Genomic DNA, 24,260 nt, shown 5'->3' on the forward strand with positions numbered 1-24,260 from the left:
AGATGGAGGAATGGAAGCAGGTTTGCAATACAATAAAGCTATTCCCACACTTCATTCATGGCTGTTCATAAAAGACTGTGAAGATGTAGAGGGTAATATAAGCATTGAGTGATATTGTTAGTGTTTCAAAAGTTACTTTGGCTTTTAGGTTTGATACATTTACAGCATACAAAAAAGGCCTAATACTGTCCCATAGCTGGAAAGACATCAGTGGGGAGAGAGTGCAAAACAATCTCACAAGTATCTATCAAAACAATTATATTAATTTAGAATAGTTGTATTTGTAAAGTATTATAGCTTAAAGTATTATTACAGTTAGCTGGATGTCTGAGATGGATATGAGAACATGAAAAAATTAAATATTTATTTTACTGCCCTGGATGTCACTTTTGTTATGATATCTGGGTGTAGAGTGCTTTTCTTGCTGGACCTTTCTATAAACTCAGCAGCTCAGGGCACAGCACTGACCTGTCTAAATAATCTCCAAAGGCAGTTTCACTTTGCTGATTGATGCTGATATAGGTGCATGTACATAGAACCTCCTGTTGTATTGTCCCAGCACCTCTTTATCCCCTGGCATGAAACTTAAGCACCTTAATCTTGTGGCACCTGGGAACATTTCCCAGTTCCAAGGTGGTTGGTTTGCATGAAAATTCCAGGAAAAACATTTTGAAATTACTATTCTGGGCTTTTGTAGCACAGAGCAGGTTCTACAGTCCAGCGTTTTCAGTGCTACCTTCTCTTTCACCAAACAGAAAATGAATTTCAGTGGAACATCCCAGAGTTGTGACTCAACATTTACAGGAAAAAAAAAGGCACTTTAAACATAAAAGAAAGAATTAGAAAAAGAGGCTGGGCAAGTGGATACACCATCAAAACAAAAAAAAAAAAATTGTAAGCATAAAAAGTTATATATATATATATAAACCACTTTGCGCTAACAGAGTCTTATGGGAACTGTGGGCAAATAATTTCCTGTCTCCACTTTTATCCATGGTTGCATTTCTTGGCAAAATTGCATCTCCAGGGGTTCCAGAAAGACTCCTAGGCTACACTGTCATATCCTCACTGGGAATAGGATCCACTGATAATATCAATGAAAGTTGTAGGGAAGGTAAAAACAACTCTTAATCAGAGAAAACTAAAATATTCTAAAATTATTGTTCACAAAACTGCTAAGAGATAGAAATATTTAATCAATATATTTAGAATTGTTTGGTTAATAATTTGGATACTATATAACAGAAGAAGAAAAGAGACATAATAAATCTTTTTTTTATGGGATTAGGTTATCATTTTGTTGAAACCTCAGGCACCTTAGTGAGAAGCCATTTCTGTAGGTCAGCTGGGAATAGAAAGGCACCTTGATTCTTATAGAGAGCCTGAGGCTTCCCTTTTTCTCATTAATAAATACCTAAATATATGTCCCTAGCAGTTTATTTCAAATTTTCTCATGAGTTTCTGTCATGATTTAAATCCAGCCAGCATCTCAACCCCATCATGCAGCTCTCTCTGTTCCTTACAGTGGGATAGTGAAGAGAATCAGAAGAGTAAGTGAAAAAACTCATGGGCAGGGATAAAGACAGTTTCGTGGGTAGAGCAAAAGCTTCTATAATATGGTCACTCTCCCAATGGATGAAGGGAAGACTGTGGAAACAGTTTTTCTGAATTTTAGCAGGGCTTTTGATACTGTTTCTTAGGTAACCTTCAGGACAAATTGTCCACCTTTTGGATAAGCAGGTTCATGGTGACCTGGGCAATGAACTATCTGAAAGGCAGAGCTCAGAGCGCTATACTGAACAGGGCTACACCTGCCTGGATACCTGCCCCAGTAGTGTTCCTCAGGACTCAGTTCCAGGGGACTTTAGGGACAAGATGCCTTGCTGAGGGTTCTAGATAGCTTATAGCATTGGGTACTGATTAATGGGATGAAATTCAACAAGTTTGAATGCTAGAATCTGGACCCAGAATGGAGTGGCTGGAGATCAGCCCTGCAGGAAGGGATCTGAGCGTGCTGGTCAGCAGCAGGCTCAGAAGGAGTCAGCAGTGCACCCTGGCAGCCCAGAGGACAAGCCCCTTCCTGGGGTGCATCAATCTCAGCATCACCAGCCGGTCACAGAGGTGACTGTCCCACTGCACAGCCTCGGTGCGGCCTCACCTTGGGCTCTGTGTGCTGCTCTGGGCCCCACAGCTGAAGAGTGAGGGTAAAGGATGAGAATGTGTCCAGAGGAAGGCAACAAAGGTGATGAAAGAGCTGGAGGCAATGTCCTGCTTGAAGGGACTGAGAACTTTGGATTTGTTTCATTTGGGGAAAAGGGAGCTGACAGGTGGGTGACCTCACAGCTCTCTACAGCTTCCTGGGGAGGGGACATGGGGAGGGAGGTGCTGAGCTCTTCCCGCTGGTATTCAGGGATAGGATAGGTGGGAATGGTTCAGAGCTGTATCAGGGGAGGCTTAGACTGGACATTAGGAAGCATTTCCTTACTGAGGGTGGTCAAACACTGGAACAGGCTTCCTACAGGAGGTGGATGTCCCAAGCCTGTCAGTGCACATAAGGCATTTTTTAAAAAGGCATTTAAAAATCCCATAACATGTTTTAACTTCTGTTCAGCCCTGAAGTGGTCAGGCAGTTGGACTAGATGATCATTGTAGGTCCTTTCCAACTGGAACTATTACATTCTTTTCTATTAAACCAATCCTCTTCACATATGAGCATATGCTCATCTACATTTAAGAGCCCCTTCATGGCACTGAAAAGAAAACAAAGTTAAAAAATCAACACAGCACCGAGAAGGAGCTAGTAATCCACCTGCTCTGCCTTGTTGACACACAGGATGCTCCCACAACAAAGCTTTTTCAGCACTAGTCATTTGGCTGCCACAGCAATCTCCAGTGACACTCTTGAACAAAATTACAATCTTCAGCTGTGTCCCTAGAGATACAACCCTGTAGCTTCACTTATTTCATTGGCATTTGCCTGATGCTTAGCTGAAAATCACTATTTCCTCTTGTTGTATGCCAAAGTAGATCACAAACCAAACCTATGGATCTGCTGAAGTCACATGAGGATTGAAAAAGTTAGGATGTCTCCTGCAGCAAAGGCAAAGGTAGGAAGCAACAGTTTAGAGCAGCCACCCTAATCACAGGACTATTCTTTTTCCTCCTACAGTCTTCTATACCATTTAGACCAGTTTATTAATTTCTGCAGCCAGAGAAGCAAGTACGCTACAGACAAGAATGTCCTTCCCTGAAAAATCCCAATCCACTTCTTGGACATGACTATACTGTCATGGACCTGAATGCTCCATGGGAAAGGATGACTACAGTTTGCCTCATCTCACACAAATTCAAGGGAGACAAGTTATCCACAGTACTTCCAAGTTTTCCATCAATTGCTTTTTCCGCTTTAGATTAATTTCTTTCACTAAAATTATGTGAGTGATTAGGGTTGGGGAAAGGCTGCTTCACTCTTCGCTAGCCTGGATTTTAAGAGAGAAAAAGATAAGTAACAAGCCATTAGTAGTCCCATTGGCTAGGGTTTGTGGAAATGAAGACTTTGAAGTCAGTGCTCTGCTTTGTGACATGAGGGAAGAAGGCCCCAGAGGAAGAATGAGACATACCTCACCATAACTTAACACCAGGACAGGACCACAACAGGATCAGACATCCAAAGGACTAGAACACTTTGCAGATTTTCTCTGGACAAGGAAAACTAGCAATATGTGGGAAGCACGTGTCCAGTCAAAGATTCACAGCATACTCTGGTTGTCACTGACATGCAGTATAACCTCACTTGACCCAAAACTTTTCATCTTGTCTCCAGCTCAGAACAGATACATTCTCTTTGCCTCCAGATTCCTTAGCACTTCATTGCTTCTTCCACATTCTCCTCTACTAGTTTCAGCCTTCCAGACAGCATTACAAACTCAGCTATTCATCCAGTAGATTAATATATTTATTACACCAGTGTGGCTTGGTATGTTCTTCTGCACTGATCTTTGCTATAAAGATAACACATAAAGTTTTGTATAATAGTTGTTTTAATGAGACCATGTCTTCATTTAGAAATTCTGATTTTAGTGTGTCTACTGAAGAAAAAGGGGCACACTGATGTAATATAGCTAAAAAGTTAAAACCACTCTCTAAAAATATTTGAATCTTATTACTACTCCAAAACTGTAAGCCTGGAGAATAGGTTGTTTTGTCTCGTATTGTACCAGAGACCTAAGGCTTAACTGGAGCCTTCAGGCAACATAACCAACAATTCTATGTAGTGAGAATACCTCAAATCTTTATCTTAAATTCTAACTTTCCTGTTTATGTAAATAATCAGATTGAACCCCATGAGTCTTTCACCAGAAGATCTAATCTTCTATCACTTCAAATCTCTCTGTACCTACCTGTGATTCCCTCTTTGTACAATGAAGGATCTGATCAACTTCTTTAGGAAATTACCTTGCCCGGCAGGATTTTTTGGAGAGTTATTTCTTACAAGCTGGAGCTATCTCACAAGAAAGGCTCATTTTCTGTTTTTCCAGAAGTGTGACATTACCTTTATGGTGTGCTCGATTCAGAAGATGCATCTCTTGTTTGTATTGTTTTTATTTTATTGTTTTTATTACGTGTCTGTCTCTCTTACTTATCACTCCCAATCCCCACATTGGTTAGAAACCTCCTCTGCAATGATCTCCTTTCAGATCTTCAGTTCAAAAAATTGAAGACAGGACCTAGAACACCATGGTGCAACTAAAAATAGATGTATTCAGCAATGGTAATCTAGTCCACTTATTATAATATTATAGCATATCATTAATTTAGTACACTGCAGGGAGTAAATTACATTGTTCTTTATTAAAATGTTACACAGTACATTATCAAACATTTTAAATTACTTGCTTTTCAACCAAATTTTATGTATATGAAAAGCCCCACCAAATGACAAGTAAATTTCAGAGGTTTTTCCTGAAAACTATGGGTTTGAAATTAATTGTATTAACTTCCTCCATTCTTTATTTATTGAGAATGTCATCAACAATTCTGGGATATTTACATAATCAATGTGAAGGTAAAAGACTAAAATACCTAGACTGCAATTTACCCCTTTGCTTTGGTATATCTTCAATTTTTGCTGTGTCCTCTAAAACTTTACACTGGTCCATGATCTACTGAAAAGTACCATTAATCATTCAAAGAGCTCTTCGGCAAGTTCTTGGAAAACTCTCAGATGTAAATTATCTACACAACCTGATATTAAAATGTCTAGTTTTAGCAGCTGCTGTTTAACTTCCTTTGAGAAATGTTGATCTGGAAAGTGTTTCTAGTTTCAGGATCAGTATGTAATATGACTAATTCACGTGGCTTTTCTCCAAAAACATAACTGAAATATTTCACAGAATCACAGAATGGGTCAGGTTGGAACAGACCACAGTGGGTCATCTGGTCCAACCTCCCTGTTCAATCAGGGTCGTCCCAGAGCACATGGCACAGGGCTGTGTCCAGACTGTTCTTGAATATTTTGAATAGTGAGGGAGATACCACAACCTCTCTGGGCAGCCTGTTCCAGTAAACCTGCCCAGTAAAGGCTTTCCCTCATATTCGGGTGGAACTTCCTGTGCGCCATTCTCTGCCCATTGCCTCTTGTTTGGCACCACTGAGAAGAGCCTGATCCATCATCTTGATGCCCTCCCTTCAAAGACTGAGAGATGTTGATGAGGTCCCTTCCCAGATGCCTCCTCTTGAGGCTGAACAGGTCCAGCTCCCTCAGCCTTTACTCATATGAGAGATACTGCAGTCCAGTCCCCTCATCATCTTTGTAGCCCTCTTCTGGAACCACTCCAGCAGCTCCATGTCTCTCTTGTACTGGGGAGCCCAGAACTGGACAGAGCATTCCAGATGTGGCCTCTCTAGGGCTGAGCAGAAGGGCAGGATCACCTCCCTGGACATGCTGCCCGTGGTCTTCCTGGCACCCCAGAATACCTTTGTCGTTCTTGACCATAAGGAAACAGTTCTGCCTCATGGACAGTTTGTTGTTACCAGGATCCCGTAGTCACCAGCAGGTCATGCCCTTGCACTCACCTTTGTTGAATTTCAGATGGTTCTTCTCTGCCCATCTCTCCAGTCTGTCGAGGTCCTTCTGAAGGGCTGCACAACACTCTGGGGTATCAGCCACTCCTCCCAGCTTTGTGTTCTTGGGGAACTTGCTGAGGAGGCCTCTGCCCCTTCATCCAAGTTATTGGTGAAAAGTTAAACAATATCGGGCCCATACTGAACCCTGGGGGACACCACCAGTGACAGACCTCTACCAAACCCTGTGCCACTGATTACTGTCCCACCCTCTGGGATCTGCTGTTCAGCCAGTTCTCAAACCACCTCTCTGTCCACTCCACACTTCCTGAGTTTGCCTGTGAGGATATTGCGAGAGACCCCAAGATAGATCTCAATACATTCCAAGTGTTTCTTCACATACACCTTCCTGGTCTGTCCCTCCTAAGGGGTGTGTAAGCCCTTCATGATAACATGACATATAGCTCTGTGATTATTTCTTTACTATCCACTAAGGTTAAATCTATTGTACCGTATATAGGTGATCAGGTCTGCTAATTGTTTAAAAACCAGTATGTGTTGAAAAATCTACAATATTAGTGTTGACAGAATGGAAGACCCAGCACATAATTCAAATTAAAAGTTCTAGCATCTTATGTTTTTTTCATTCAAGCACACAGTGTAGGGAGGCATTAAAAACCCCTGTTACAGTGATTTTCTGAATTCTGTTGAATTCTAATTAAAAGCATCTACAGTTATTTCATAGAAAAGCATTCAGCATAATTTTCATAAACTCATGTGAACCATGCCAGGAACAAAGAACTGCAAGAGACATAACCATGCACAGCTACTTCACATAATACCTTGCAGGGACAAACTTTAATTTTTGTTGCTAATTGACATTTCCTTTAATGACACTTCAATGGTTTGAGTGGATTTTTTCTATGTCATTTCTAAGCTTCAGCAGCTCCTTCAAAGAAATGAGCATTCATGCTGGATGCTGTATCCCCATCTTCTACACTCTTGTACACAGCAATCTACAGTAACAAAAAAACCACACAATTTTCTCGAGGTTAGAGAGACACTAAAGATAAAGCCACTGCCCATCCATCTCTTCTCCATTGTGCAGAAACAGTGACCACAGCCACAAGTAGATGTACCAGCCAGGACCTCCTGTCTGCTGGGACAACTTTCTCTCCTGTGTCAGTACCTGAATGAAGGGCATTTCATGCGGTGCATGCACTCTCCAGGGAAATCTTTCAGTTGCTGGGACAAAAACAGATGTTTTCTGCCCACACCACTTTTCAAGTCTCCTGATACCTGAGTGCAAACTGTGGGGGTGTGGAGTAGGTCAGGAAAAGAGGGAAATGGAGAGGATGTCCAGTGACTCAGAAGGAGATAAAGCTCATTTTATGTGGCTTGCTATTCCACTTCCCCTCTTGACACTTCCTAAATAGGTTATGTTCACGGGCTTTTGTATTCCAGTCATGTGAGTTCTGTGGGCAGCATCCAGTGACAGCAATACAGACAAATTTATTGCCAGGCTAGTAGCACTGGTGTATAGACAATTAAATACTTCTTCTTTACACCCTTTGTGCCTCAGTTAAGTTTATCAATATCTTGATTGGATGGAAACTGAGTGCTTATTTATTCCCACTTCTGCATTGGCTATGAGTCCAGTTGTCCCATTACTTACAAGGCTGGGAAGAGGCTCCCACCTCTCAGGGCTGAAGGCAGCATCCACTCCTTGTTCCAGCCCCATCTCTGTCCAGCATCCCTCTTTGCCCCCAGCTCCCCAGCCATGCCCAGCTCTCTCCCTGTGCAAAACTCTGCCATGTACTCTGTTCATGAGCTGGCTGAGGGCAGGAAAAAGTTAGTTGAAATCCCCCTATAATCATGCACAGAAAATAATTGTTGTTTGGACCTTATGCAAAGAAGTCAACTTTATTTCTAACCTGCCTGTTCCCACATCTCACACAGAAGAGCCTGAGAGATGTTTGATTTGACACCAAAACCCCAAGCAAGAGGCTCTTGCTTGGCTGCTTAGCTTGTGGGTCAAGTCATCATCCAAATGATTCCTAGGTGTTTGAATATATGGCAAAAAAATAAAAAGGGAAAACAGGTATTTTCAGCTCGTCATGGGCAATTTAAGGGTACAAATTAAAGGCTATGCTCTATCCAGGTGACTCTCTCCCCATTGAATTTCAAAGGCCTGCTGACATGACTCTCAAAACTCTGCTGAGAGAAGGATTTTTAATAACCAAGAGTGCCAGAAAACATTAGCAGTCAGGGGCCTGTCCTACTCTCAGCATTGCATATTCATACTGTCACACAGCAAACTCAGTCATTCTTCATCTGTGCTTCTAGGCACAAGAAAGAGGGGTTAATAAGAAATGCTCCTTCACTTAATCACAGTGCCTTAAGGTTTCCTGTCAGGAAACACAGCTACCAATATCATGAAGTCATTTTAAAGGAATAAATAAATAAATAAATGCATTGCCCAGGGATGATTTTCACTTTGGCTCCAGTTTTTAATCAGGATAATAACACCCAAGAGCAGCATGGCAGTGCCTTTCTTTCATTTTGTGCCACATTCAAGTGATGTTGTTTCACAGCTTTAATAGTCCTGTCAGCATTCATCAGCAAATCAAGACACCCTCCAGAATACCACCATAAAAACACAGTGGATATTTAATTGGAACAGGGCAGCCCTTAGCACACCAGCTACATGTTAAATTGATATTTCTCACTACAAGCTCAAGATTACCCAGTTTCAGCTGTTTCCAAATGAAGCAAATCAAGCTTAATGTGGGCTCAGCTGAACAAATGTATTTTCTTAGGTTTACAGCAGCTTTTAACTTTTAATGCCGTGTCTTTTTTTTCCCCCCTCTTTCAAAGATGATGTTATGGTAGGAAAATGTTACACTTGCCTATGTGAAATTTACAGATGACCTTTTTTACTGGACAAAAGTTCCATGGGACATTGGACAGAATATAAATTCCAGACTCTGCTCCATCAAAAGCTGATAAATAAGTGAGGAAGATTAAGAATGTAGTTTAATGAGACAATATGTTTTCCATTACAGATGTAATTATTTGCCAAAAATTGTCCTTTCCACATTCATTTTGTTTTGAAAAACAATGACTCCTTCATAAAACTGTCTAGTAGGTTTTCTGGATGCACCATTTCTTTGGAGATCAGTGGTTTGTGGTCTTGTTGATGTGGATCAGAAGAAGTCACAGTCATTTGTTGCTCTTCCTGAAATCTTAAGTACCACAAGCTGCTGGATCATTTCTTATTAGTTTCTGGGAATTATTAAAGTGTATCCAGGATTCATATCCAGTCCCATTTTATAGTAACAAAAACCACAGGGAAAAAGTGGCTTTTGTTACTTCTGTGTTACTTTCCCATAAATTATGTGGAACATATTCCCCTGCCATTTTTCTGTTTAGCCAGTCAGTACTCAGAAGGTGTGACACCAAGAAAATGAAACACTTCTAAAGATTACCTCAAATAGGTGGAAGATGGGAGGTGGAATCAGACAACACACATTTTGCTTGCTCCTTGCCCTAAAGAGCAGGAGGGTGGACTGGTGGGGACAGCAGGATATCCCCAGGGCAAGGTGAGTTCAAGCATAGCTAGCACAGCATTCTTCCACATACAGGGGCTCATCAGAAGCAGCATAAGGAAATGAAGAGTCAGGCACACAGCTCATCACTCCATCTTAACAGACACTCACTAGAGAAGTTTTTCTAATGGACACAGCCATATTTTCCATAATAATTCAGGAGACAGTGTGGAGCCATCTACAGAGATGTTTATTGTTGGGATATTTGCTTTAGCCTAGAAAGAAGTAAAAGCACAACAGGAAAAAGGAAAAGGCATAGACACCTAAATTGGCTGAGGATTGTGTTCTTCTAGGTGCTGCAACTCTTCCATATATTTGAGTTAACCTGTCTACAGATATAAAAAATAGTATAAGGGAGTTGAGTCCCTTGGAAAGGGGTTGACAGTAGCCAATGTGCTGAGCAGGAAACTGTGGAGAACTAGTGGTAATGCAGAGACAACGCTGCTCTTGATGCCTTGCTTCTGATGTGAGCTGGTAGTTTGAGAGCTGGACATGAGGAAATGCACCATCACCTGCCTTCCAGTAACCTCCTCACATCTCTGCCTTGTTGAAGGGATCTGAAGGACAGCAGGGAACTATACCAACAACATCCAAGCAAACTCCACACGCTGCTGCACCAGAACCTCATCCTCCTCTGTGTGGAGCTTCTCTCACGAGAAAAGACCTGATACTGAGGGCTCTCTAGTGCTAATCCTCCCAGCAGCAAATTGCTCTTTATATATTTTCCCTTGATTTCTCAGGGAACCTGCAGGACTTGAAGGCTGTTCAACCAGCTTATCCCATACATGGAATGATGCACTCCAACAGGATGTTGGGACATAAATCTTCCTCCAGATTTCTCTGGCATGTTTTGTTGTTTGGTTTGGGTTTGGCCCTAATTTTTGTGTGTGTGTGTTGTTTGGGATTTTTTTAAGTAAACATATACATCACAGTATCTCTTTTTTTTCTCAGTGTTCAACCTGGAAGTCAATCATAAAAGCTAAATTGAACAAGCACAGACCTTTACTTAACTTTTAAACAGTAAAGAAGCTTGGAAAAAAAATAGCCTGTACCTGAAACATCATGAGTACATTATGACTTCACTTACAAAATTTATCTTGGCCAAATTTCTGGAGTAAATCTATCAAATGCAATCTTTTGTCAGAAGCTTAGTTCCAATAAACAATTTCCTACATTGAGAAGCAGAGAATAAGTACAACAAAAAATTCATCATTTGCATATGGATATTTTAGAGGTATATACCATGATAATATCTTTAGAGACAGACACCTTGATAATGCAAAACTCAGAAAGACTGAGGGAAAATCTGTATTTTACCATTCAGCATCTGTTTCAGTTCCATGCTAAGGCTCAAACCCAAAAGGTGTTGAGTAACCCCAATTCAGCAAACACTGAAGGGCACAATTTAATTCAAGCTTACAATAGGGACTTAATGGGAAATCAAACAGACCAAAAGAAGTGGAGCAAGGAAAGCATACTTCATTATAATATAAGGGAATAAAATTAATCACACATGAAGTGACCACCACTGTGCTGGACTCCCTGTTCGAGAAGGTGAAAGTCCATTTCTATCTAGATGAGTTTCCCCATCCTATTTAGAAAGCTCTTTCTTCACAGGTCCTTACTTCAATCTGTGCATGACCTGCCGTGGGGTGAGACATCAGCCTTCAGGGAAGGATCGTGGCATTGAGCTGGGATTTGATGGGGAACACGCCAGTATACAACAATGGAGTCATGCTCTTTTAAAGAGCAGGTAACTTCAGCACTTTCCAGAGGGCACTTGAGATATTGCCTTTGACCCTTGGGACCTGTCTGACTTTATGCTCACAGAGGTGGAAATATGCAAACTAAAGAGAAACACCCTGGATTATATTACTACTACTATTATTATTATTATTATTATTATTATTATTATTATTATTATTATTATTATTATTATTATTATTATTTCTTCATTGTTATATATTATTATATATAAAATTAATATTCTTATTCTAATATTCTGCTCAGGGCATTTTCATATATTATGTAGGGGGAGAAAGAGTATTTCAGGAACAAAAAAAAACACAGTGAAATGAAGGGGCTTGGTTCTGCTTGTGCTGATGACCCCACTAATACATGACATTAGTAGCTACATGTGTGCATTCTGTAATAAGGGACAGAACACTCAGCATACAGATAATTTACATAAATAAGGGTATAGGCAACCCATGGTGAATCACTCACAAAAGGGTGGTAGAAAGCTATGAGAAGCAGCCTCCTCTCTTCTATTTAGCACTTTGCAGACTAAGTCCCACCGAGTATGTGACAATTACCATGGTTCAATTACCTCAGGTAGCTGAGAGGAATTTATGCCCCAACTTTCTTTCCCCTGGAAAACTGTCCAACTGTGTTGCTGCTGGGAGGATCAGCTGAGAAGTGACTATTGTGGCTTAAAACTTGCAGGCCCTCAAGTCCCCCATACTCAAATCATGGTGATTTCAGGTGAAAATGGGCCAGAACCTTGTCTTCCAACAGACTCATAAAGATCTCCCAGTGTGAATAGCTTAGACCCTTTTACAGAGAGAAATAGCTAAAGAGAAACACGTGAGAAACACAACTGGAAATCCATTAGTGAAAGAAAGAATCTGTTTTCTAAGTTCAAATAATTCAACTAAATGAGTACTAGCCATCAGAAAGGAGCTTGCATAAGCATTTTACAAGTGGGTAGCAAAGAAGCAGAAAGGAATAAATAAATTACTTCTCTGCCAAATAAATCATGCAGATTGCAAACCTTCTGGGGTAGATACTTTAGATACTGTATTTTCTCTTCAAGTTGGTACTACATGCAACAATACAACTCGCCCCCCCAATTCTTTAAAGGGGTACACTGGACTAATATAAACAGAAAATTGTGTGCAAGAAATAATAATGTAGACGTGATCCTGAAAAGGGCTGTGCAGCCATGACCACATCAATTGATATCGTGCATTGTTGAGCTCTTGTGTCTTCCTGCACTGAGAATGCTGTAGACCCAAAGCTGCAGAGTTGAGGGCTGCCCAAAGCCCCAGCTGCCCCACACCACGTCAGTTTGCAAGCTCATGCTGCAGTATCTTCCCACATGCCTCCACTTAGGGAACAGGTCAGGAAATTGTCCCTAATGAAAAAGGTCCAAGCAAAAATAACGTGGCTATTTCTAGAGAGGATTTTACAGAGCATAAGTGGCGTTGTTGTTACATTTGTAATCAGGTAGACTTTTCTTAGTGCAGCTTCAAAGAAATGGCCAAGAGCAGCTTGAGGCAGGGAGCAGGAAACGTTCCTATTGGGAATGCTAGAGACACTATTTTGTATTGTGTGCTCCCCCTCCCCCCTCAAATTACAGTGGGTAATCTATGTGTGCCTAAACTTTGTGCTCTCCAATAACTAATTAATGTACTTAATTAGTACATGCAGTGTTAGTGAGGTAATATTTCATCATGTTTCAAGTAGGAAAGATTTTGGCAGGGTGCAATCTTTTCTTAGTCTAGATTGGAGTAACAGGGGTTATATAAATGTAAATTACACAATTTGACAGCTGTGTTACATCAGCATGTTATGACTTAAAGAGCTAAATCCCAAGACCCCTCAATGACCAGTGAAATCAGGCTCCCATTGAAGGTTGCCAGTGGAAGTGGCCTGCAGAAGACAACCCTGGTGCAGAGCCCCCACAGCTGTACCTTCTCACCCTCCCCATCAGCAACCCTGCCCTGGCCACTCATGGGCTTTCTGTGTGTGCTCCTCCTTCCTGACCCACTGCCAGCCAAGAGTTTCTTCCTTCTCATACCCACCATGCCTGCCTTCCTCACTGTCTTTCGCTTTAATCTAACTGGCCTTTTGTTTGCTTTCTTCTGTCTTGTGATTTTTCTTTCTAATCTTCCTTAATTTACTTCTTCTAAATTCTTCTTCCCATTTTTTGTCAGAAGAGTTTCATGCTATGTAAACAATTTATTATAACTCTGCATCTTTCTGAGCAGTGACAGTCTCTTCTCCCATTCCCATCATCATTGTCCTTCTAGCTCGTTGCATTTGACTTTCACTGGCTCTTTCTTTGTCTTTATGCCTGCCCTCCCTCCCACTCTGCTATTCCTTTAGAGCCTGAGCACTGCCATGGGTGCCAGTATGGAGCTGTCCATCAGGCCCTGCACATGGAGGGCTCTATGGAAGAGGAGAGACTTGCTGGACACAGAGGTCCAAAACCTCCCATAGCCAGGTGGCTCTAGCAAGGTCAAGGTCCCCCATTACAAAAGTAACTACATGACTTAGTAATACTTTTGCTCCAGGGAGCAAAAAAATTAACTGGTTCCTGGTTACCTCACACACTTCCCAAACACTCCTCATTAGACTGGAACAGAAAACATTACTGATGGTAAAAGGACAAATCAAGGTGACCCCCATCTCGATAAAGATTCCTGCATCAATTCACCTCTACTTTCTTTGAAATACCTTGTTCAAAATTCAGAGCAGGAACCAGCTTAGTTTGGCCTGGATCATACAAAAATTGGTCCTTAGCAGATGACTCATCACCAGCACCTTTTTCTTCCCACCACAGCTTTTCCTGTTTTTCCTTGCTTTTCCAGTGGGCCTCTGTGCCCCAGTGGCTGATATGCCCTGAAGGCGCTGCAGCAAACACCTAACCTGGCTCCTCTGCAGCTCATACAGCCAAACCAGGCTTTCAGATTGTTTCTGTTGTTGTTGGCTCCTACCATACCTTAGAAGAATCTGCTTCTTGAGTCTGGAAGAAACAAGGACTCCCCAGAATTTTGTTGGAGTATTATCTACAGCATTAGCTTTATTATCAGGCTTGTTTGCTGTCCTCTCTCTGCTGTGTCCAGACCCTGACCTGAATGTACAAGACTAGAATTTGCCTTTCACCCAGGACACATCCAGCATAACTGTTTTGTCACTAACACTTAGAAATTTGTGGGTTTTATTCATGAGCTTAAAAAAATGTTAATCAAAATTATTGAAACATTTATACTTGATAACAACATGCAAATGAAGTACATCTGGCCTGTCTTTTCCATCAGGCATAAAGCAGATTGTCTCTAAACCTGTATGATTCAGAGCCTCCTGCTCTAGGAATTACATGTGCATAAAACCTCTGGGAGTAATCTGAGGGCTCAACAGCTTTGATGGAAACAAGCATGAAGTGACAAATGTAATTTTTACCCGTATTAAAATAATGATCTAAAAACCAGCAAGCATCAGAACCTCAGTGCAGGAGGCCTTGACACAGAACTAAACTGCATTCCTTGCTCCAAGGAGCTCACAGGCAATTCACCAGATAAGAGATAGCAGAGAACAGGAAAGTCCAGGGAAGCAGAACTGCCCAGCCTTGCAGGCTACAGGGCAACCTGGTCATAGTAGAGTGTGGTTGTGTTTCACAGCAGGAAAAGCTCCAGAGATAGTGGGGATCTGTATATATGGATATCTAGTACTGCTCTCCTGGGGCTGCTCTGAAGACCAGACCAGAGAGGACTCTTGACTGCATTCAGACTTCTGGCCCTGAACACGTGCCTGCACTGGATGCACACCCCCACACACACCAAAAACAGTTTTGACACGGAACAGTTTCAATCCCTTTTCTCCATTGCACCCCTGCAAGGAGCTCTCCCAGCCCCATCCACTTCACCATGTTCCAGGTTGGTGCTGGGGAGAGGGAGGGGACAGGTTATGGGACACACCCAAGAGGATAATTCAGAGGATATTGTCTAACAAGTCCTGCTCCACCAGCACCTTCAGCCAAGGCTGTGCCTTATGCCCTAATATTTTGTCTTCCATCCTGCTCAGCACCCAGAGCACAGGAAGGGATATGGAGAGGAGGTAGGAGTAACAGTTCTTCATATGAAACACAGAATAAACAGAATTGCTCAGGATGTGGACAGACTCAAGGATGAAGAAATTCTGCCAAAAATTAAGGAGCATCTGGCTTTACCATTGAAAACATCTCTGAGACTGCTTTCCAAAGTAAATAAGCTACATATATAGTTTCTTTTTTTCCTAAAAATTTCTAGGAAGGAAAATCCTGCTGACCCTGGTATCAGTGCATTTTACATCACAGCATCTAGAAGTACTTTATAAAATTTGGTAAATGTCCTTCTTTGTAGCAGAGTGCAATTATCTCCTTTTGCAAATGAGGAACAGAAGTTAGGTGGGTTGCTTGAGGTCGCACTAGGACTGAACATTGGTCTTTTGACTTCCAGGACCGTGACTTAAACCATAATCTTTCCCCTTTTTTCCACTACCATTGCAGCTTCCACTGTACTCAATACTCAGAATGGTGGTTATCATAATTTTACACTAATTTTGACTAATTTTCTGCATCACTGCTCTGCATTTAATTACTTCAAAATGTATCTCTGAATCATTTACATACTGTAACTGCTTTTGTGTGTTAGAATAGAAGTATCAAGTGGTCTGGCAAAGCTCAGCACTAAATAAATAGACCCTCAGGGAAAAATCAGAGGGAGCCAGGGAGATATTTCTTTTTCCAAAATGTTGTGGCTAGTGTTATCCATATTCCCCAAGTCTGCTAGAAAGTTTCACAGAGTAGAACTGAGGAAACAATTGCAGAAACCAAATTGATTAATGCAGCCTCATTTTCAGTCTCAATAATTTTCAATAGAAGAGATCTGATTTTCCTGATGTGCTAATTATTTATACTTGTTCAACCATGAAAAACAACAGGCTGATTAGGAAGGGTGGGGAAAGCAACAAATAGTAAAAAAAAATAAGTTGCTTTCATTTAATTTGCTAAAATGCTCATTACAAAGCAAGGAAAATTGACAGGGCAAATTCAGGGTGTCAAAAGAAAATCAGCAAGCAGCATTTCTAGTAATAGTAGAGCACAGAATAACACTGCCAAGACACAGTCTGACCTCTGTGCTTTACAGAAGATGCAGTGGGTTAGAGAGTGTGGACTGCTGGGGAGGATGAAACCACAGATCCCCAGATGCACTGAAACTGTAGTGATTAATGATGCCTGAAAATAAATATTTTATTCCAATTTTCTTAACAGGAAATTCTACATCTTGTCCTGTGGGTTCTTTTTTTAAATGGAAAAAAAAAGTGGAAAAGAGACACAGAAAATGCTGAAATGGTTGATAAACACTTCCAAATTAGAGAAAAACTATTATTGAAAATCATTTTATCATGGTAATATGTAGACGGCATGTAGACTGACATGAAAGCCCAGTTGCTGAAAGCATTTTCTTATCTCTAGGACAGAATTGACTGGCAATTTACACACTGGCTGAAACATCTGAAGGCAGTCCTACTTTAATGAAGAAATGGCAAAAGATGAGCAGGTTATCTTCAGCTGTCAGAGGATATCTGGTGGTTCTGGGCTTGGGCTGGCTCTGTGCAGGTATGTCTCAAGGCACCAGCTCCTTTTTCCAAGAGAGTCTCTCTTCTGGGAGATCCTCTGTGATCAGAAGGGGATAAAGGATGGGTTGGGCTGCCCTGAGCCATCCCACGGGCATTGCAGGAAAAGCCTCTCAGGAGTCCCTTGAGAGCACTTGGAGGATGAGGACACTCAAGAAGTTCAGACTTTGCGTCCCATCCGGAAAAAAAATTCTTGAAGACTTTAATTTGGTAACAACCTGATGCATGTAAGCCAAAAGATGAAAATTGGAGAACCACAGGTTTTTAACTGCAAGGACACCCCTGTACCTGGGCACGCTGCCCGGCCTGAGGCTCTGCACTAGTTTCAGTAACTGGGACTCCACCTTCTCTGATTTTAAGTCAGTGAGCTGGTTGCTTGGTCTGAGCTCCTTCTTTGGGCTTGGGGTGGCAGGAGGAGACCGCCCTCAGATGGAAATTGTGTCACTGACATTAGACATGTACTTTAGTAGGGAACTAAACTCCTTCTAGATATATAAAGAGTACCAAGGCAAAATGGAGCCAAAATGAAGGAACAAATGCACAAATGCAGCCCTCTCACAAGCAGTTCCACCCCTCCTCTTGCTGCTGGGATGCAACATGTTCTCATCCCTCTGATCCCTACCTGGCCCTTGCCTGCCTCTTGGCCACTGGACATCTCTGTGGCATGTCCCTGAGTTTCTAGACGGACTAAAATGTAAGGCATACCCTGTTCCCCAAAGGCAATCAGTAAAAGTGGATTTAAAGGTACAGATGGCTGACTGTACCCAAGATTCCTACAGGAAGTGGAGACCATGGCACAGCAAGGCAAGGACACATCATTTGCTAGGCTAGGAAGTGGTTACAAGTGTTTTAGCACCAAGGACCACAGAATGTGCCCCTGCAAACATGTTTGCAGACTAGGTACAGCACCACAGCATGCACACATGCTCTGGCACATGTAAGAGTCACAGCAGGTGATGATCAGCCAGCTGTGCAGCACAGAAGTACACTAAGTCACATTTTTCTGAGATACTTTGAGTGTCATATTCCCAGGATTGCTCCTGAGATGAAGTGTAGTTTACACAACACTCTTAATGCAGGACTGAGCCAAAACCTACAATGTAGTCTTTCTTTTTTCTTTATTTAATATTATTCAACCAGTTCCACCTAAACCCCACACCTTCTCTGGCCATTGCTTATATGGTACAGAAGGGAAATTTTAAAAACATATATAGTATACAGAATATACTTTAATTACCTCCTGAAGTCTTGTTATTTTTGGTAGAACATATTTCTAGTGGCATGCAAATCTGGATTTTATTACTATAAATTGAGGTTTTATTGAATCTGATTTGAAAATGAATTAATTTATGATAACATGAAGTCATACAAAATTGCCTACTATTAGTTTAATATTTTTATACAGCACAATAAATAAATCCTAGTTCTCCTCAGTGAGGAAGAAGTACTGTACTGTGAAAAGCATATTTTTTGCAAAAACTTCTCAGTAATTGTTACTAGACGTACCTCCTTTGTTTTTAATTAATTTACAAAATAAAAAGAACACTAAGCTCTAAGTGAAACATTCTTGAAGTGATATTCTGCTTATTTTTTAAAGTTTGTTTTCTCTGTGGTAGTGTGAAAATTTCAAGATAAAATTCTCTGCCTTCTACTTACATGTGCTCAGTTTGTATACTACATTATTAGAATAAGGCTACAAACACAACTGTGTTTCTATTTCTCCCAAGTTTAGGGGCTCAGAGAGAAGGTTACTTTCATCTACATTATTATTTCCCAATTTTTTTGCAGGCAAAATTCAATCCTCTCTTTTCTGCTCATTCAAAGCTGAAAATGGTAGCCACTGTCTTACTTCCACAAAAAGTATTTTTCATCTCATTTTTTTACCAGATACACAGAAAAGAAAGAAGACCTGGCAGCAGGGTTTGGAAACTGACACATTCAGGAGCTGGAGGACAAAGATGTGGAAGATGACTCCAAATTCACAATGATTTCAAATCAGCTATTCCTTTCAAGGATAATCTTGCTTAAAACCATTTTTTTAAAAACAGGTTGGTAAGGGCTGGTGACCTGCAAGCCCATGTGCTTCTGGCAGGGACATCCATCAGTGGGATGAAGCTGGGTGGGTGGTGAGCAGAGGAGGAGGTGATGGAGATGCACATCAGGATGAAGTGGTAGGTGGAATGTGGCCAGAGCACCTCTACACACAGGCATGAATCCATGCACAGAAACCCTTTGTGGATGTGCAACAAATTCCAGGACCCTGAGTGTCACAGTAACTTCTCCTGGGACCTCCTCACATGTTCCTTTTCCCAGTGCCTGGGGCTGTCCCCAGCTGCCCTGATCCTGGCTGGGGTGGCAGAATGGGTCCTGGCTGTGACACTCTGCCTTCCCATACCTATGCACTGACTGTAACTACTTGTGCCCTGGAAAGGTAATTGAATTTAAAATTGTGCCTTACCATTAACTGAATGGTGAAAATTAAAACAGTATTAATTTAAAGGAGAAATTAGTTTCACAGAGCAAACTATTAGCAGTAACCATATTTTTCCTGCAAGTTCTGCTTTGCATCCAGATATCTCATCAGCAGGAGCTCATGTCACTGCGAACAGCAATGAAGATGTGTGTAACACAGCTCAGCAAATATATATTTGTCTGTAATTTGCCCAGGAGCTTAGAGGCTGGCATTTTGGGTGCATTTAAAACTGTTAGAGTTATTGTGGAAGCCTCTTCAGCTAGAGATGAAAACTGTATCTCCTGAGACAGTAGGTAAGAGGTCATACTTTAGAGGGAAGGAAAGGGAAAGATACTTTTTCAAAGGTGGTCACCTACTATCATAGTCTTACTGCAGGTCCAAACCTTGCCAAAAGAGCATGAAGCATCTGATTTTCAGCTACTAATGGACTGAATTAGCTCTGCCCAATTGCTTTCCTCTTTCCAACTGTTTTCTGTGATGTTATGTTGAGAAAGCTTTGGTGAAGTTCATTTCCTAGTCTGGCTTTGTGGGGAGATGCAAGTGCTCAACCATGGTTTCCACTGACTCCCATGGAGAACACAACAGCAAAGTAAGTTTTCAATTCATCTGATCTCACATAGCTACAAACTACAGCATTTCTGTGTCAGTATCATGAACTATGATAAGAAACTGTTAAGGAAGATTTAATAAGTAATTTTTTTAAAAAGCGAAACAAAAAGCACAATTTTTTTTCGGTAATATCAGTTTAAGAAAACAAAAGACAACTGATTGCTCTGCTGTAATAAAAATACATATACGTGGCAGTTTCAGTAATGTTTTATTTTCTTTTTCCATTAGATATGAGAGAATCAGAGAGTTTTCCCAATGCATGTAACTGACTGAGGGATTTCACTTACTCCTTCTTTGGACTGGATTAAGTTGCTGCCATCTGTTTAGTGTCCCAAGTACTTTTGAGGAAAATTCTTTTCACTCAAACAGTTACGTAATGGTACGTGGTCTCTTGCCATCCTCGAATGCAGTCACTGAAAAGACACAGCTAAAAATAGAAAAAAAATAGTTATGCTCACCATCAGTTGCTGTCTGTGCTCTGTCTTCTTTTAAGCCTGACCTGCAGCAGGCTGTTAGCTCCCTTTAAACTCAACTTCCTTTCTACTTCTACAGACCAAAAGTACAACACTGACCATATAATTCCATTCACCTGCTTTTTCACTGAGCCCCAGAATTTTTTTGGCTTATATGTATCCTCCAACAAGTCCTGGTATGAAGTTTTCAGGAGATATAAAACTCAGTTTTTCCCTTGATAGCTCAGTCATTTTTCTAGCATCACTTAAATATTTGTCTCATTTCTCTGCTGTATCTGTTTGGTGCTAAACTGTACCCGGGGGTTTGTTCTGCCTTTGTTATTTAGGTGAGAATCCTTAACTAATTTTTTAACTATATGCATTTTCACTGAATTAAAGAACTTAGTAAATAGTTAGAGAAGAATTTAGGTCATGCTTTTTACATATTCAGGTGTTAATGGCCCATCTTTCCACTCTTGTATTCAAGTCCAAGAGTGCAGTGTTTTAGCCCTATAAATAATAAGTAGGGAGGGGAAATCATCCCGCTATACTGACTTGATATGCACCACCTTCCTTTTTCATAGCATTGCACTGAAAGCTAATCCTCAGCTGTGTGTCCACTATGATTCCCAAATCCTCACATATTTTAAGCAGCAGACAAACTAAAGCTTCAAGTACCTTGATACAGTGTTCTGAAAGATACATAAAAACCTAAAAATTAGAATAAAGAAAAGGCACCATGGAATGTGAGTTCATGCCAATATATGTATAATTTCATTGAACCCCTTCACCACAATTCTTGAGAAGTTGCCAATAGCACATTAAGCAATAGGATTGCTATCTGGTTTGGATGGTTCAGTCAGTTCTTTGCCTGCTTCCTGAGGGTGGAGAACTGCCTCTGGACTACAGGGCTTTCCTTTTGCTGGAATTCTCATTCAGATTTGTTTTTCATAAACGTTTCATCTGCCCTACATGTATTCTTGGAGGACATAGCTGGGCGACATGCCTCTTACATATGGTGTGGAAAGCACTGAGGCTTGGGATGCTCATTATTCCCATAGGAGCCGGCTCCACAGTCTCCAAGAAGCTGCCCAGAAACATCTGGCTCCCCTACAAGGCCAGAGGTTGTCTGTCAGGCTGTCTGAAGACTACTGCTAGCTGGATGTTCACTGGACGTTAGCATCTGTTTAAGAGTATTGAGCAACACCTTGCAACAGCTGGGGTGAAAATGCCAAGTTACATCCATAGACACTTCAACAGGAGTGCAAAATGTTATGTATTACAATTGCACTGTGGGGGAAAGGCTAATATTGCTCTAATTCCCATGCAAAATATCTGTAATGATCACCTGAAGTTCAGTGCTTTAGCTTCATCAAGTCATCTGCAAAAATGGATGTTTCTTTTAACAAAGTAACAGGAATTCTCCATGATAAATTACATGAAGTATCCCAAATGCTGAGTTGAAAGTCCTGCCAACAAACACCTTTTACTCAGAGTACCATGAAACTGAATAAACAACACATTAAAATTATTATAGAGAAGAAAAAAAAAGTTGGAGAAAAAAAATAAACCAGTGACAAAATAAAGTTGCTCCTCATTGATCACTGGCTTCCAAGGAAAATTTAAGTATTTACTACTGCAAGAGACATTGTTATTCCCATAAACTCACAGATAGGGCTTTTCTTGCTGATGACTATTAATGATCCCCCATCATTCATCATCTTTCTTTTTTCAATAACCTCTTTTTCTGCTCATTCCTCCAGTCTATGAAAGGCCCAATGGACTTACATAGTGTAGCCAAATTTAAAAGCCCCAAGTCCCTTTTAAAAAACCCTGACACTTTCTCTATCTGAGGAGTAACAAAAACTTTTATTTCACCCCAGAACTCACTCCATATGACACCTATAAACAATAAATCAAAGCACCAGCTTCTAACCTCCACTACTTCTCATACTGAGGTAATTAAAAAAGCTCTTTTTATTTTTTTTTTTATAAATATGAAATGACAGCCCAAGAATGCAATGGGCTGGTATAGATGCATTTTGTATCATTGCAAAATGAAGTTTATAAGGCTAATCCAGTTACCAACATTTTAGAAGTTGGGAAACTTTCTGTCCCAGATGGTTTAACAGGTGACTCCTATAAATTACACAGTCCATTACAGCAGCATCCACCAGTCTTGTTAGAATAAGAAGTAAGTCAGCATTTCCATTATAAACCCGTATTTTCAAAGTTTATTGGATAGCCATAAAAACATTCTCTAAGCTGAGTCTTGGCACAAAGTGGATTTTCACCTTATGAACAAACTTTCTGTGTTGCAGAAAGCAGGATAATCATCTGAAACTCACATTTCAAATTAGATCAAAATTTTCAAAGCTGATTAAAACCAAAACCTCTGAAATTTTTAGAACTCCTCTTACCCTTCCCGCTTTGTTACTGAGGATATTAAGTTTAACAAGGTTTTGTTCCTTTATGACCTATGATTTCTTGCTAACTGATCCTGAAGGGAGGTTATTGAATTTGCAACATGATAATTCCTTTCACAACAATGCACCAGAACATCATAAAGGGAATCCTACACCCCATTCTAACAGAAGGATATCTCAAGGTATGGTGAAAGGGAAAAAAAAGGCAAATACAGTCTTTGAAAAAAAGCTTTAAAGTTTGTCTGCAGTCTGATTCTCTGTTGTTAGGTGCAATAATTGATGTGAAATAATTATAATTAAACAATACCTGAACATTTAAAGTGGAAATTAAATGGAAATTCTAAACACCTCCACATTTCACATATTTCTCATTCTAATCTGCACATGCTGACTTTTAAACATGCACACAGCAGACTTAATCCCAAATAGCCCAGAAATAGTAGCTCAGACACAAAACAGGACTTCAAAGGACACATGGTGATTGTTCAATATGTAAAGTATTAAAACCACTTCTATAGGTATGTCTGAAAATTGAAGCAGACAACAATGTGAATTCTGTCAAATTTAAAACTTCTTTGCTTAATGTAAGGAATTCAATTTGCATGGGTTGTTAGCTCAGACATTTGGGTCCCCACACTTCAGTTCTGTCTGCCTTTGTTACAGAACCATCATCACACTGGAGGTAAATGGGGCACCTCAGAGACCATGGCCCCTACAGACCTTGGCTCTCACAGACTCACACCAGCCACATCATGCATGTTGAGCAGTTCTGTTAGCAGTCCCATGGGAGAACAGTCAGCATCAGACAGCTTTCAGAGGATCTTCTGCATCAGATACTGCCTGTTCATATGCCTGCCCAGCTCTTCCAAATTTTTGAGTGGAGCTGACTGATTACATGACTAACACCTCAAGTTCCCATTTTGGTTCAGTCCTTCAAACACATATTTTCTCTGAACAAATAAAAAATTTCAGCAATGTCTAAAGGACACTTCACATGCAGACAGGCTGGCTCAGGTACAAGTGTTGGCAAGGTCAGGGTTATTTCCACGCTGTCGGTCAGGCTGCCCATATCCTATTTCTTCCTCCAACCTAACTGCAAAGTCAGCTGAACTCTATGGAGGGCATCTTTCTCTTACACCTTGACTTCACCTTGCTGTCATGCAGGAAGGTGTGGAGATTCAGAGCTTTGCATCTGCTTTTAGTGCTGTAATTCCTTACAGGAGTACAA

General features: G+C 40.8%; 1 long non-coding RNA gene across 3 annotated transcripts in view; it reads right to left on the minus strand.

The window, feature by feature from the left end:
- Positions 1–20,358: 20,358 nt before the first annotated feature.
- The window catches only part of LOC111924525 (uncharacterized), a 76,851-nt gene continuing 72,949 nt past the window's right edge, over positions 20,359–24,260 (minus strand). For all 3 annotated transcript variants that reach the window (XR_002861687.2, XR_015284848.1, XR_015284850.1), the window contains exon 4: positions 20,359–20,581. This is a non-coding gene — a long non-coding RNA (uncharacterized LOC111924525). The remainder of the gene's footprint in view (positions 20,582–24,260) is intronic.

Source organism: Cyanistes caeruleus, chromosome 1 (genome assembly GCF_971803275.1).
Source record: "Cyanistes caeruleus chromosome 1, bCyaCae1.hap1.1, whole genome shotgun sequence".
Classification (NCBI taxonomy): Eukaryota; Metazoa; Chordata; class Aves; order Passeriformes; family Paridae; genus Cyanistes; species Cyanistes caeruleus.